The sequence below is a fragment of the Panthera leo genome, chromosome B4 (assembly GCF_018350215.1).
Source record: "Panthera leo isolate Ple1 chromosome B4, P.leo_Ple1_pat1.1, whole genome shotgun sequence".
Lineage (NCBI taxonomy): Eukaryota > Metazoa > Chordata > Mammalia > Carnivora > Felidae > Panthera > Panthera leo.
Window position 1 is genome coordinate 86,835,084 of NC_056685.1, and position 16,835 is coordinate 86,851,918.

The window sequence follows — 16,835 nt, forward strand, 5'->3', positions numbered from 1 at the left end:
AGAAAGGGAACATTTTGGGTTACTTCTTTTAAAATAGTTTTGGTATATGAAAGAATGAGAAGAGATTTCCCTTAAATCACAGTCGTTTGGGGACCAAACTAAACTGGGCTTTGTAAATAAGAACTTAGGAGAAAGATAGTTTAAAAGTTGTTAATCATCACTTTCAAATTCAAGTGCACTTTCAAAAGCTCCAAAAAAAAAAAAAAAAAACCACAACAAAAACCCCTCCAAACATCTCTTTATATCAGGTCTTTTTAGGGCCCCAGAGAGAAATCAAGGAACTGGTAATCAGCACTTTGAAGATTAAATTCTGAGTGTCCCCAGACAATCAGAAAATGGAACTTTCTTCTCTTTAAAGGTTTCTCTAGTATGTGACCTGACTGAGTGCAATCAGGTAAGGAACATGAAAGAAAAGACCTGATTCTGGGTTTAGACTAGATTTCCAGAGGTACAGGGGAGAGAGAGAACCCCAGAAAAGGGAAGAGGAAAAAAAATCTCTCAAAGCTCTTAAGACAGTATATTTTACTGTATCTATGGTTTTTGTAGCTGTAAGATCTTGCTTGCCTCGAGCTAGAGAGACAAATGAATTAAGGAATGGTTTCAGAAAACTATCAGTGAAAGGACTCAGGAGGTCTCCTGTAAATTAGTTCTTACACAGTGCACTTTACCTGTGCTAAAATATATTTCTATACATCTTTTCCCTATCACATTTATTGCTTAAAATAAGGCTCACCTATCTTCTGGTTTCCATAGGAAAGCCTCTACTGTGCCTAAATTTTAGTCATTAGGAAACTCTTCTTACGCAAAAGAAACCTCTTGAAACTTTTTTTCATATATTTTTCTCTGAAATATTCCTGAAAGACTTTGAATGAAATATAATATTCGTTCAGCAAAGTATTCACGGAGTAGCAACTGTTCCTGGCTCTGTGCTTTCATGGTTTGAAGCCGCTTCATGACAAAGATGTGTTGTGCAACCTCACAGATCAGCGCCTCCAGCTCTGGCCCCTAGTGCTGAGGCAGCCCGTGCCGCACAGCGCTTCTTCCTACGTGCCTATGGCACACCCTCCTTGTTAAAAGGGATGGCTGCAGGGGGAATGAATGTGTTAGACTTTGTTCCCACAGATTACAGGCCTAAGCACCTCGTCCCCCTCCTAGGATTACTGGGCCATTTGACCCATTTTGTGGGTGTATTTCATCAGCACTAGCAAAGCGAATATTATGTTTATAAACTTGAGCTCTTACAAGCTCAGCTCTACAGGTTAAGCAGCAAGTACTCTGCTTCCTAGTTCATACTGATCTGGTGCACTGAATAGGGTAACAAGGCAACTCCTTAGATGCCCACCCCGCCCTGTCCATCCTGTACCTAATAATTGGGCTTCTCCTGTCCCTGTGGCAAAGCCCCTTATGTAGTCCTAATTTTAGATTGTAACATTGAACATCTGCTACCCACAGTCTGTAACTCGCATCACTCTAGCCCAGCCTTGTCTCCTGCCCTTCCAGCACTACCACCAACAACATAAGCCTGCTGCTGAAGTCATGCCCTAACATGCAACGTTTTGTGAATGAGGCATGTGGTCCCCTGACTCTATGCCTTCAAAAGTTCTTTCTCTCCCTTTAGAAAACTCACTCAAACCTACTCAGGGATAGAATCTCCTGGAAGCTTTTCCAGGGCATCCCCAAGTCTTTCTCACCTTTCTGCTCCAAAGATCTGCCAGCACAGTTCTATAGTAATGTTTCACTGTTCCTTCGCTGGTCTGTCACCCTCAAGCAATTTGACTCATTGCTATGTTAACACCTTACCATTTTAGAAGCTCTTTCTACATCTGCTTTTATGCTAAGTACCCAGACCTCTGGGGTAGCATTTAATTCTTACAAATCAGAGATAGGAAGTGTTTTCTTTGTATTTTAAAAAGAAAAGCAGGGAAAAAAAATTTGCTTAAGGCCATATGACTAATAAATAGCGGAGCAGAGATTTGAACCTAAGTCTGCCTCCAAATTGTCAGTCTTCACTAGTTTGCAATACTGGTCTTCTGTCTTCAATGACTGAGAAAATGCTTAGCCCTTATTAGATAATGAATAAATACTGTTTTGCAAAAAATGAGTGGATGAATGAGAATTCATGTTATGTTAACCTTCACAGTACTATCTTGCAGAATTGCACTCATTTAGAGACAAATTAAACACCTAGCTCCCAGTCTCTCTCCTTCCAAATCTGCCGTCATCCTGGGTAAAATTGGATCCCCCATCCAACTTGCTGGTGTCTTAATTTCCTGAAGGCCTTCAGTAAACATCTCTACAGACATCTACTCTTATCCAGATCTCTTTTTCCCTAAGAACGGACCCTTGTGTACTAGGAATAGGAGTCCTAGACGTCATGTTAGCAGTATGTAGTACATTCCTGACACAACTAATTAGATTAGGAGAGAAAGTTGACCGCAGTTATGCCAATCATATTCTCTCTCCTAAGAATTTAGAATTGGGCTGCTCAGGTGAACAGAGAAAATGTTTAAACCCTCGACCTGTGAAGTAGCCTCCTTTGTTCATGCGCATGCCAGGCGGTGAAATCCAGGGTGCAGAAAGAGAATATTGAAGCAGATACATAGAGCAGAAGCCAAAAAGATACAGGATATCACTTGAATTATTAATGTTTTATACTTACTTTTATAGCATGGCTTAGTGCCAGACTGCCCTTGGGTTTGTTCCATGAACTATCCCTACATAAATATACCCAATACATTTTCTTTATTATTTTCTTGAGTCACTTGGAGAGTTTTAACTAACGTAATTCTTCATGTCCAAAGCCCTTCTCTATCACTTTTCTTCAGTCACATGGACCTTGGCAGCATCCCCAAATAGTGCTGCCCCCAATATCACTACAGCCAGCATCCCTCTTCTGACCACAAATTTATGCTCTCCCAACTTGGTTTTTCAACTGATTCCTCTCCCTGCTCCTCAATCCCAACTCATCCTCCAGCCCAGGGGCACTTCAAACTTCTCTCTACCAAAAGCACCCCATTGTGTGTTGACTTCCCTCCCTCTGTAGCTTAAACACTATGGTTTTTCACTCCCACCCCTTGCCAATAAACTGATCTTCCTTGCTGCGGTGACCTTTACTGGGACCACCTGAAAAACCAAACATCATCAGCACAACTCTTGGATGAATCCAATTATCATGTTTGGTTTTTTTTTTCTATATCTGCACTTGACAGCTAATATATATTTAAAAGCTTCTATGCCAGGCACTGTTCCAACGTTTTGCTTACAAAAACTCATTTAATATGTGAGGTAAGTACTATTAGTTATATTTTACAGATAAATACACTGAAGCACAAAAGAAGCAGCAGCTTCCCAAGGTCACATAGCTAGTAAGAGGCAGAGCCAGGATTCAAATCCAGCCAGTCTGGCTGCACAGATTCTGCTCCTATATCATCACACTTCACATAAAATATATAAACACTGTTTTATAGAAATTCTCCCAGTGTCCCACTAACAAATCTAAGTGTAGGTATATGTCCCCATTCTTTCTTCCACACCTACATCCCTTCAATTAGAATAATCCTTCTATAAGGGGTGCCTGGGTGGTTCAGTCAGTTAAGTGTCCAACTTCGGCTCAGGTCATGATCTCACAGTTCATGGGTTCAAGCCCGGCATTGGGCTTTGTGCTGACAGTTCAGAGCCGGAAGCCTGCTAAGAATTTTGTGTCTCCCTCTCTTTCTGCCCCTCCCATGCTCATGCTCTGTCTCTCTCTCTCTGTATCAAAAATAAGTAAAAACATTAAAAAAATTTAAAAAAGAATAATCCCTCTCTCTCTGGATTGCCATTCCCTACCCTCCACCACACCCCATCTTCTCAGAAATCTTACTCTGGTTATTATACTCTTTCCTCTGCATCTAAAGCCTAACATTATGATTTCTGGGGAATTTCCCATTCTTATATTCCAAGCATTTTGTTATTTATTTTGCCATTATATTTTTATCAGCAAGAGCTATTTCTTGGTCCTGATACTTCTTTCTTAGTTTCACCTTTTTCTTATTTAAGGTGCACAAAAACTTTCCTTGTCTCTCAAAGGACGTTATAGTATTTTCAAGCTTACTTTGTTTTCTCCATAATTATCTCTGTGTTGTTCATGATCCTTCCATCTCTTTGTTGATTCTGATCTGCCTTTCATGGTTGAGATTTCTAAAGCATGTTGTTAGCTCTTTGGCTATGGATTCATTTTTAAAGCACTGATGACTTAATGGAATCACTGTGTTTGGGGAAGAGTTTTCCAATATCAGCTACTTTGTAGGGCGATCCAAACTTTCTGTTTGGGAACTCCAAGATATATTGGGTTGGTTCAAGTTTGACATCTACTATGAATTGAATTGTAGTCCCCCAAAATTCTTATGTTGGAGTCCTAATCCCCATTACTTCAGAATGTGAATTTAACTGGAAATAGGGTTGTTGCAGATGTAATTAAGATAAGGTCATGCTGGAGTAGGGTGGACCCCTAATCCAATGTAACTGGTGTCCTTCTAAAGGGAAATTTGGTCATAGACACAGACACACACACACACACACACACACACACACATACACGCATGCACAGAGAACATCATGTAAAGACTAAGGCAGAGATTGAGGTCATGCAATTGAAGCCAAGGAATGCCAAAGATTATAGGCAAAACATCAAAAGCTAGGAGAGAGATGTTGAAGAGATTTTCCCTTACAGCCTTCAGAAGAAACCAACCCTGCTGACACTTTGATCTTGACTTCTAGCCTCCATAGCTGTGAGATGATAAAGTTAAGTTGTTTAAGCCACCCAGTCTGTGGTGCGTTGTCATGTAGCCCTAACAAATGAATACAACAACTCTAACTGCCCTTTAGGAGAGTTTGTTTCTAGATTCTGCCATGTAAGGGGCAAGGTAAAGAATACCACCTGAAACGCCCACTCTTCAGTGTGTAAACTTCCACTTAAGTTGTTTGTTTTTAGTCCTGTACTTTACCACTTAAACGCATGTGCACGCGCACACACACACACACGCACACACACACACACACGCCTCCTGTTGTATCATGTGTCCTGAGCCTTTTCGATTTGATTTCTTGGGAGGAAATGTCCTCTGGATTGCCATGTGGGAGGATGTTTCTCCTAGCTATGCTGACAGGGCAATAGATCAGCAACCCCAGGTACTCCATACACAGATCTTCAAAATCCCTCTCTTTTCTTCCTGCAGTTTACTTCCGTGGTACATAGTTTACTTCTATGCCTGCAGCTTACTTTCCGTGGTACATGATGTCTCTAAGACCTGAGTCTCTATGGAGGGTCCTGAGTCATTTTGGAGTACTGAAACTTTAACGATGTTGATATCTCCCTCTATGAGAGCCCAGATTCTAAATTTATATGCTCCATAAGTGACTTACCATTTCTTTGCTTCCTGGCTTCCTAAAGTGTGTTACATTCTTATTCTCATCATTGTAGATAGAAAACCTATCTAAATCCCCTTAATTTTCATTTTAGTTGGTTTTCTGTAAGGAGTAGAAGTAAGCATGTGTGAAAGATCTATCTTCAACAGAACTCTATCAGCACTTTTTCTAGTTTTATTGAGATATAATTGGCATATATCACTGCATAGGTTTAATGTGCATATATCACTGCATAGGTTTAATGACCTGACATATATATTGTGAAATGACTATCACAATAAGTCTAATTGACGTTCATCATCTCATATAGATGTGTGAGATTCTCACCTCTCTCTTTAGTTTATGTCCCTCTACCAGCTCCAGTAAATGTACCCATATAATGTCCCTTAAGACTTCAGTGCCACTGAATCCAGTAAATACTCTTCAGTTGACTTCTCATCAGCAGTGGTTAGATGGCCATTCCTTATTTCTTGTTACATTCTTTCTCTTTGCCTCTTTGACACTTTATTCTCACAGACCTCTCGCAGGAGGTCTTTTACCTCCAAAGCTGTGCCTCTTCAGGTACTTTTGTTGACTGAATCTACTCTACCTGACCTTTAAATGTTGGGCTTCCCCAGGGATCTCTCTGAGTCACATTTCTCTTCAGGGCAACTCTCCGCATGATAATGCATTCTACTCCCATGGCTCCACTTACTGTCTATTCTCTTATGATTCTTAGATGTACTGTTACAGTTCAGACTGCGTCTGGGACCCACTGACCCATACGTTCAACTACCTATTTGACATCTTCCAGATTTCTTATAAGCGTTTCAAACTAGATATATAAGTAATATAAGGAAAAGTAATATACCAGGACCATGATGTGAGAAACAGAAAAGCAGAAGTGTGTAAGGGAAATGTCATGGTAATAATCATAAGTGTAGAGGAAACTAAGCGTACTTGTTGTCAAGGAAAACAATGAAATTGAGCCCTGAAAGGCTGGATTTGCTATTATTAAGATCAACACTTGGAGGTTGGTATTAAGTGAGATAAATTTTGAAAGAAAAATGGGGGATTCAGCAAAACTGTGTTTTTCCTAGTGTAGAGGCATTTATCGAAGGTCTTTGGGCAGTGAGTGGGATGGAGCCAGTTACGAGCCTTTTTCTGTCTTCACAGCTTTCTCTGATATATAGTCCTGATTATAGATTTAATTACTATTATGCTATTCATGTATAAAATATTTATACTTTCAAATCATTCATTCCATGTTATCAGGTAGCTCTCAAGCTACATCCGTGCAGGGGTACAGACAGGACTCAATTTGATTCTACGCCCTTCATTCCATAGCTCAATTCCACCAGCTAGATCCCCACAACTCATGAGTAAAAGCCCCTACCTCGATATGAGGGATGAAGATGTAGAGGAAGGTCAATGGAAGGTGTGACCTCTGTGATATCTGAGGACATGTTTCTTAATCTTCTTAGGATTCTTAGCTTTCCTCACTGGTGAGGTGGTGAAAATTTTCCATAAAAATATCAGTATCTTGTGCTAATATTACTTTCCCACCTGTGCTACTGTGGCAGAATGAACCATGCTGGTTTGTTACAACAACCAACTTGCCCTTTCTCCTGCAAGAAGTCTCACACCAGGGTAATAGATTCAGCCTTCTGGTTTTTTCCCCATAGCTCTGACCCAAAAGGGTGTAAAATGCTTGTCCCAAGCCACCAGTCAGATTACACTGCTCTGTAATTCTGTCATTCTGATGGTTCTTTAGTTCTTGTTTCCCGTGCCTCATCTTGGAACTAGTTTTTGAGATTGTTTCTTTGTATTTCATATGGACTTTCAGTTTTAGAAGACAGAGCAGGCCCTGGCTTTTTCAAGGAACTGGTCTTTCTCCTGTGCCATCTATCCTGCCACATCTCCCTTAGTTTAGCCAGCAAGTTCAACTTGATGTTTCTCTTTGGAGCTGTAACCTGTCTATCCTTAGGCTAATTTTGAGAAACAAAATTCATTTTATGCTCCCAATTTAAAGATGAGAAAACTGACACTCAGACTAGTTCCGTTCTTTTAGCACATTCATAAAGCTAGCTAATGAGATGCTGTCCCTAAGTACTTAGCAGATAATTATACTTCTTACTCTTTCCACATCACCACCTGGCCAAGTCACAGTCTGCCATCCAGGTTATTCCAATAAGCTCTTGATTGGTTCTCTCACAGTTTATTCAATCTCACATAGTATCTGAGGTGATATTTTAAGTTTACTTATTTTAAGAGAGAAAGAGAAAGAGAGAGAATATGAGTGGGGGAGGGGTTGAGAGAGGGGAAGAGAGAATCCCAAGGAGACTGCACACTGTCAGTACAGATCCCAACTCCAGGCTTGATCTCATGAACCATGAGATCATGACTTGAGCTCATGAACCATGAGATCATGACTTGAGCTGAAATCAAGAGTCAGATGCTTAACAAAGCCAGCCAGGCACCCCAGGTGATATTTTTTAAACATAGATTTAATCATGTCATGCTGCAGCTCAAGTCCTCCAGTCGTTTTCTATCTCATTGAAAATCAAAGCCAAAGTCCTGACACTGCCCTAATAAGCACTCTTATCTGGCCCTTTCTTACCTCTCTTACTCAGTCTGAAACTATTTTCCCTTTACTCACCTGTCCCTGCCACCCTGGCTTTCCTGCTGGTCACAGAGTGCACCATGCATGCAGCTACTACAAGGCCTTTGCACTCGTCCTCTCCACTGGCATAGCTCCCACCCCATCCCAAGTGTTTCTTCACCTCCTCGAGGTCCTCAAGTCACCTTGCAACTTCCTAGCCACCCAGTTTTAAATTGTAACCCTCGCATGATTACTCAATCTCCCCAGCCTCCTCCCTATTGTATTTACCTCCATAATACTTTTTACCCTTTTATATAATCCATGTTTTATTTATTTTGTTTGTTGTCTCTCTCCTCATCGCGCGCACGCACACACACACACACACACAGCATTGTAAGCTATGACAGCAGGGATCTGCATCTGGTTTGTTCTCTGTTATATGCCCAGTGAATAGAAAACTGCCCAGGTACCTGTTACATATTGAATGCTAAATAAATCTTTGTTGAATTAATGAGAACTCTTTCACATGGTAGAGCTTAATAAATATTTGGTATTTTTATTATTGCTATTGGTGTTTCGCGACTGGACTGTTTCTATTTGTATTATCCAGGACAAGCACCCAGTCCTTCTGATGTCACATGTCAGTGATCTTCTTACCTGTCCAAAAATACTGTGTGTGATGAGATAAAGACACAATAAATTGTAATAGCAAAAGTAAATAAGTAAATAAACAGCAATAAAAAGCACTTCAGCATAAGAGCTAATAACTTTTCGTCAAATACGCACTGAAAATATGAAGGATGCAGCACATCTGTTAAAATATGTTCCATATCCTCCCACGTTATGTTCCGAAGTAGCATGGAGTCCAGTGAGGCAAATAATGATTCAGGTGTTGTTATCCGAGAATAAGCATTACATGCTTCAAGGTGCATGAATGTGTACGTGCTAAGAGTATTTGGGGGAAGGCATTTCTTAAATCAACAGAAGCTCTCAGGGTGGAAAAGTTTACAACTTTCTTAAAAGGAAATACTGAGCGTTTTCCTAACATGGAACTGGAGGACACTAAATATACATTCTCATAGTAGCCAAAAAATGGAAATAACTCCCAATGTCCCTCTCCTTAATTTTGAAGATTAGATTATTCCCATGAAGATGATCATATTAGAGTTTCCCCTAGAGACACCTACTTGCCTGCAAAAAGAAGTATTTTTAGCTGCATGCCTGCTATTTGTTGTTGTTGTTGTTGTTGTTTATGGGCTATGTCAGACAGTTGCTAGCCTCCCATCCCATGTCACAACATGCGTAGCATATGGAGACCACTGGCTTGGAATCTGTGTCCTCCCACTAACTGGAGGAGCTTGTGCATTAGTCAGCCCTCATGTGCCTTTATTTTCTCATCTGTAAACAGCTATCACTGCATCCTCCTCATATGCTTGTTGTGAGGATTAAAGAGATGATGTGTGTAAAGTTCCTGGCACAGAGCCTGGAAAATAGCAGGTGCTTGAGAAATCTTGATTTCCTTTCAGTTCCAGATATCCCAAACCATGAGGCCCTTGCTCAGACTAGTTCATCTCATCCCCTAATCCATGTTAAATACGTTACCCCTCACTGATAATAGAATACTTTCTGCCTGAAAAATGTTCTATGCCAAAATAAGTGACATAATTGATAGTAATATGACATCGAAAATGCATCATGGAAGTTTTGAAGCATATTAAGATAAAAGCAGCTGACTGACAGCTTCACCTGGGTAAACCCAGACTAGAGTAAAATAGATTCTATCAATGCTGTTAAACGATTATGAAACAGGGCTGCACCATACAGGTTTTTTTGTTTTTTGGTTTTTGTTTTTGCTGCCCAGCTCCCATGCTTTCTTCTCTTAGAAGTTTTGTTTTATGGAAACCAACCCTTCCCCATTCTCACACTGTGTTTTTAGGGTAACGTGAAGCCTTCTCTGAGCTGAGAAACGGAACATAAGGCTCAGACAATGCAGTAGTCCACATATGTGTTGACACTGGATGTCTCCAGGAGGAGCTTCTGAGTCTGCCCAGTCAGAATCAACGAGACCAGTTTTAAGCTCTCAAGTGAGCTCTTCTGCTGTGCTACGTATGCTAAAAATGTAAGCCTGAAGCCATGGTTGGCCTCCATGTAGAGCAGAGGAATGAAACCATTCCAGAGAAAGTAGAACCTCATATGTTTTCTTGTGTTGTGATGGAAGCCCTGAATTTAAACAACAAAACATGTGTGGCAGATATTGTTAGTGCCTGCCCTTATCTTTCCAGCACCTATGATTCCTGTATATGGCCGTGACTTCCTACTGCCAGCAACTGTAGCTCTCTGCCTGAGATCTGCCTCTCACTGCAGCAGCCTGCTTGACTTGAAGGCAGAGGAGATCAGAAATGCTTGGGAAGTATAGCCTCTAGAAACAGCCATAAGTGAAAGATAGACAAGAGTTGGAGAATAAATACTTCAGCTTCCTCACCCCTTGGAGTGAGGATAACTGCAAGGCTGGCTTGCCATATTTCCAGGTGAATTGAACCTCAGGTTTCCATGGAGGTAAACCGTTAACATGTCTTCACTTAGCTTCCTTCCTGTCCTCTCTCATTTTCCCATTCCCCTACCACTTTTGGATTACTTCCTAATTAAAGTACAAACGTGCACAAAACCTTCTTTTGGAGTCTGCTTCTGGGAGAATCCAACCTAAGAGAGTTGATGCCTGAGTAGCCTCAGAAAGCAGGCCCTCTAGGTGAAATTCTTGAATTGAGTCACTCACTGGACAACTGACAACAAAACCCCCACAGCTGGGTCATGTAGTAGAATTCCTGACATAGGATTAACACTATTAAGAACCTTACCCATGGTAAAATGGGATGGGGTACAAATAGAAGTCAGTATACATGCTTCTGTAATATTCTAGCCTTTGAACGACATGGGAGTGACAGTACTTATAATCATTATAGAGTTGGTAGGCTGCTGCTACTATAGCCAAAAGTCGAAGTACTAGATCATATGGTATATCTATTTTGAATTATTTGAGGAACTTCCATACTGTTTTGAACAGGAGCTGTATCACTTTGCATTCCCACCAACCGTGCAGAAGGTTTCATTTTCCTCCACATCCTCATCAACACTTGCTAGTTATCTCTAGCCTTTTTTAATTCTAGCCACTCTGAAAAAGATAGGTATAAGGTGCTATCTCATTGTGGTTTTGATTTGCATTTCACTGATGATTACTGATGGTGGGTATTTTTACATGTGTCTGTTGGCTCTTAGTATGTCTTCTTTGGAAAAATGTTCAGGTTTTCTCATTATTTTTTATTTTTTATTTTTGGTGTTGAGTTGTAGAAGTTCTTTATAAATGTGGGGCATTAACCCCTTATCAGATATATCATTTGCAAATATCTGCTCCCATTCCTTAGGTTGTTTTGTCATTTTGCTGATGATTTCCTTCACTGTGCAAAAGCTTTGTATTTTGGTCTAGTCCCAATAGTTTATTTTTGCTTTTGTTTTCCTTGCCTGAAGAGACACATCTAGAAAAATGTTACTAAAGCTGATGTCAGAGAAATTACTGCCCATATATTCTTCTAGGAGTTTTGTGGTTTCAGGTCTTACATTTAGGTCTTTAATTCATTTTGAGTTTATTTTTGTGTATGGCGTAAGAAAGTGCTCCAGTTTCACTACTGGGTATTTACCTAAAGAAAATAAAAACACTGGGGCGCCTGGGTGACTCAGTGGATTAAGCTCCCAACTTCAGCGCAGGTCACGATCTTGTGGTTTGTGAGTTTGAGCCCTGCATTGGGCTCTGTGCTGACAGCTCAGAGACTGGAGCCTGCTTCAGATTCTGTCTCCCTCTTCCTCTGCCCCCACCCCCACTGGTGCTCTGTCTCTCTCAAAAATAAACACTTAAAAATTTTAAAAGAAAATGAAAACACTAATTCAAAAAGATATATGCACCCCTGTGTTTATTGAGCATTGTTTACAATAGCCAAGACATGGAAGCAACCCAAGTGTCCATCAATAGATGAATAAAAAGAGGTAGTGTATAGACACAGTAGAATATTATTCAGTTATAAAAAAAATGAAATGTTGCCATTTGCAACAACATGGATGGGCCTACAGGGTATAATATTAAATAAGTCAGTCACAGAAAGACAAATACCGTACGATTTTATTCATATATGGAATTTAAGAAACAAAACAAATTAATAAACAAAAAAAAGAGACCAGCAGAGAAACAAAAAAAAACGAGACTCTCAAATACAAGAACAAATTGATGGTTGCCAGAGGGAAGGGGTTGGGTGATGGTTGAAATAGATAATGGGGATTAAGAGGTACAAACTCTCAGCTACAAAATAAAAAGTCATGAGGATGAAAAATACAGCATAGGGAACATAAACAATTAGATTGCAATGAGATCGTTTCGTGACTGAGGGTGGTGTTGCACTTATTGTGATGAGCACTGAGTAATGTGTATATAATGGTTGAATCACCATGTCATATACCTGAAACTAACATAACACTGTATGTTAATTATTCTTCAATGAAAAATAAATAAAAAATAGAGTGCCTACTAAAATTAAAAAAAAAAAAATCACTGAAGGAAGAAAATAAGGCAACTATCAAAGGAGATTCTCATTACCTGCAGGCAAAGAGAAGGCTGTGCTGAAAATTAGCCCCAAGCTTTGATATTAGTGTTGTGTTAGCAAAGAAGCTGGATTCACAACCCTGACATGTCTCTTTTATAGTCAGAAACTTGACAGGAAAGGAAGGAGGAGACCTTGAGTCTTAAGATGCAGGAATTTGTGGGAAGGGGAGGAGATGAGCTTGAAATCCTTGAAATACAGATGACACTGAATCCTCTGGCTGGCAGAAGTGGCTCTTTCTCTTTGTTAAACAGCCTCTCCTTCTTGGTGATTGCTAAAATGCCTCATCTGAGCAGATACATCACAAAATTGTGCTGGTCCTCTTTCAGATCTACCCCCACCATGCCACTGTTTTATACCATGGTCTCTCAACAATGACATTTTGAACAGCATAATTCTTTGTTGTGCCTGGTTAGCAGCATCCTGGCCTCTACCCACTAGATGCTAGTAATACCCCAATGTTGCAAAACTTAAAAACATTTCCAGACTTGACCAAATGTCCCTGGTGGGGGAGGGTGAAAAATCACTAGAAAGGTCAAGCAGGAAAATAGTATCTGTGCTGTGGGAAGAAAAGCATTATTTATTTACAGAAAGAGCTGCAGGACCAGACAAATATGTATGAACAAGAAATGGATAAACATGTCTGGGAATTGTTCTCAGGGATCCTGGTTGTGGTAGGAGAAATAATGTCCTCGTACCCTCCCCAAAGATGTCCATGAACGAATTCCCAGAACTTGTGAATATGTTATCTTGCATTGCAGATGTGGTTAAATTGAGAATTTTAAAATGAGGAGATTAGTTTAGATTATCCAGGTGGGCCCAGTGTAATTACAAAGGTCCTTAAGAAAGGGAGGCAGGAAGCTTGGAGTCAGAGAGGGAAAAAGTAAGAAAGGTAACAAATCAGAGAGAGGAGAGAAGATATTATCTATCTTGGAAACTGGAAAATGGGGCCACAAGCTGAGGAATATACATGTTTTTTGTAAAGTGGATAAAGACAAGGAAATGTGTTCTCTCCTAGAGCCTCCAAAAGGATGACGCCTTGAGGACACATTTTTTTTTTTATTTAAAAGAACTTTTTTTTAATGTTTGTATTTTTTTGAGAGAGACAGAGTGCGAGTGGGGGAGGGGCAGAAAGGAAGGGAGACACAGAATCTGAGGCAGGCTCCAGGCTCTGAGCTGTGTGCAGAGAGCCTGATGTGGGGCTCGAACTCATGAACCACAAGATCATGACCTGAGCCAAAGTCAGACACCCACGTGCCCCGTTGAGGACACATTTTAGACTCTTAATCTCCAGAACTGTGACACACTAAATTTGTAGTAATTTGTTACAGCTGAAATAGGAAGCTAATACACTTGACTACGGAGGATGCAATGTAAATACAGATAAAGTAGAATTAATTATGTGAGAGCATATGCTCGTGACTGAAGATTTAATCCTGGAAAGAAAGCCTATACCTGATCCTTATTTCTGCTAAATGGCTTCTTGAAGCTTGGTAACAATAGTGAAGCTTGGTAATCTTCAGTGAAGAAGTAAGGGAGACTGAAACTGCTTTGGTGGAAAACTGGAAAAGGAGACCAATGTGTACAAAGAATACTGTAATGGACATGGGACTGCAGGTAATTCTTGAGGATCCTGATTTTAATTACTTTGGATATATGCTCAGAAGTGGGAGTGCTGGGTCATATGGTAGTTCTATTTTTAATTTTTTGAGGAACCTCCATACTGATTTCTATGAGAACTGCACCATTTTACATTCTCACCACCAGTATACAAGGATTTCAATCTCTTCACATGGTCACCAGTACTATATTTTTCATAATGGCCATCCTAACAGATATGAGGTGGTATCTCACTGCGGTTTTTATTCTTATTTCCTTGATGATTAATGATGTCAAGCACCTTTTCATAGACCTCTTGGCCATTTATATGTCTTCATTGAAGAAATGCCTATTCAGTTATTTTGCCTGTTTTTTATTTAGGGTTACTTACGTTTCTTTTGCTGTTGAGTTATAAGAGTTTCTCATGGATCTGGGGTATCCCATTATTCGATATAGAGTTTGCAAATATTGTCTCTTTTTCTGTAGGTTGCCTTTTCATTCTCTTGATTATTTGCTGTGCAGAAGCTTTCTATTTTGCACAGTAGCTAACATATGGATAGAACCTAAATGTCTATTGTTAGACAAATGAGTAAAGAAAATGTGGTATATACATACAATAGAATATTATTTAGCCGTAGAGAAAGAAATTTTGTAATATATGACAACATGGATGAACCTTAAGGACATTATGCTAAGTGAAATAAACCAGTCACAGAAGGACAAATACTGCATGATTCCACTTATATGCGGTATCTAATATGGTCAAATTCATAGAAACAGAATGGTGGTTGCACGGGGCTGGAGTGAGGGGAGTTGTTCATTGGGAATAAAGTGTTAGTTACGGAAGATGAATGAATTCTAGAGATCTGCAGAACAACATAGTACATATAGTGAACAATACAATATATTGTACATTTCAAATTTTGTTAAGATGGTTAAACTTCACTTCCTGATAAGTTTCTTACCACAATAAAAAAGGGGCTCAGAGAAATGGTCATTTTAAAAAAAATTCCATTTACTCCATCTATTCTACAACTGATACGTTTTTCCCAGGAAAGCTTAAAGAATGCTGCTTCGTTACTTGAGTAATCTACTAGTGAAGGAGCACCAGAAACGACTGATGGCTCCATGAAGGTTGCCCTCCACTGACAGAGATTGATGATAGATGATGCTCTGGAACTGAGCTCTTTTATGTCTTTGGAGATGATAGGATTCTGCGATATCAAAGGCCAGAGCCTTGCACTTAGCCATCTGGGGCAAGTAAGGTAAATCTAACTATTAAAATGGGCCATTAAGATCTATATGACCACCACTGGCCTTAACTCCCAAGGATCTGTGGTTATGGCAGTTACACCACAATGTTCCTAAGGGCAAGATAGAAGGTCAGCCAGTGAGGGTATTACTTGACTACTACTACCCGAAATGACCAAGATCAGGCCAGCATATCTTTGAAGTCAGCTGCCACAAGGGAAAAATATCATTCTTCATGCAGTTTCTAAACCTGAGCTAGTTCTTCAACACAGAGCATTCATTTGAAGAGCCAGGCCAGTAGCCCTTGAAAAAGGACCCTGCAGTTTCATAGGAAGTGTATACAATAGTGATTCCTCCAATTATTTCCCAGTGTTACCTAAAGCTACTTATCAGTAACTGCCACTGAGGACAGATGAATGTTTATACATGAAATGTTTTTAGAGTTGTCAGATAATGGATGGTAGCTGTTGTCAATACTAGAATGCCATCATAGTCCTTATGGTGGGGCCCTTAGGGTGGGGCATACAGAGGTCAGGTAACTAAGGGAGTTTTTGGTCCAAGTTTATCTCACAGTAGGTCAAATCTGCTGTGTATATACTCCTACTCTGTGGTCAGTTTCTCACATCCTAAAATAAGATAGATACGCTTACCACCCGGTAGAATGTTCACCAGATTCTGGATCTATGAAGTCAGATCAATTATGCTAGTAAAGGCCAACCAAGTGTAAGCCCCTGAAACTGTTTCCCATCCCAACAAGATAGAAAGTGAAAAGCAATGCAGCCTTCTAGATTGGTCCCAATGACTTAAATGTTGAAAGTATGGCTGTTCCCATCATGTTCCCATAATGCATCACTGTGGCCCCTACAAAAACCACATCTGGCTGTTGAAATCTTGACAAACCCAATAGGAACTCATTCATTTGGAATACCTGCATTGATAGTCTTACTCTGGGGCTATGTTAACTCTTTTGGTCTCTGTCACATCATGGTCCAAAGGGACCTTGATCACCTTACATATCGATTATCTTGATATTCCAAAAATCAACATGCTGGTCTACTTTAATAATCATATTAAGTCAATCAGACTGCTAAATAGCACTGCAGACACTGCAAGTACTCTGGATACCCTGGTAAAATACATGTGAAACAAAGGGTAGGTAGGTGATAAACTCTAAGAGATCAAGAGGCCCACTGCATCACCAAGTTGCTAGGGGTACATGGTTCTGGGTCACTTTAGAACCTCCCCTCCCCCATTTAAAGGACATTATTGCACCTTATATCTGTTACTTCCTGTCATTAAGAAAGAGACTCCATATCTCCGTGTTCCACAGGCCTTTTAAATTTGGAGAAAGCCTA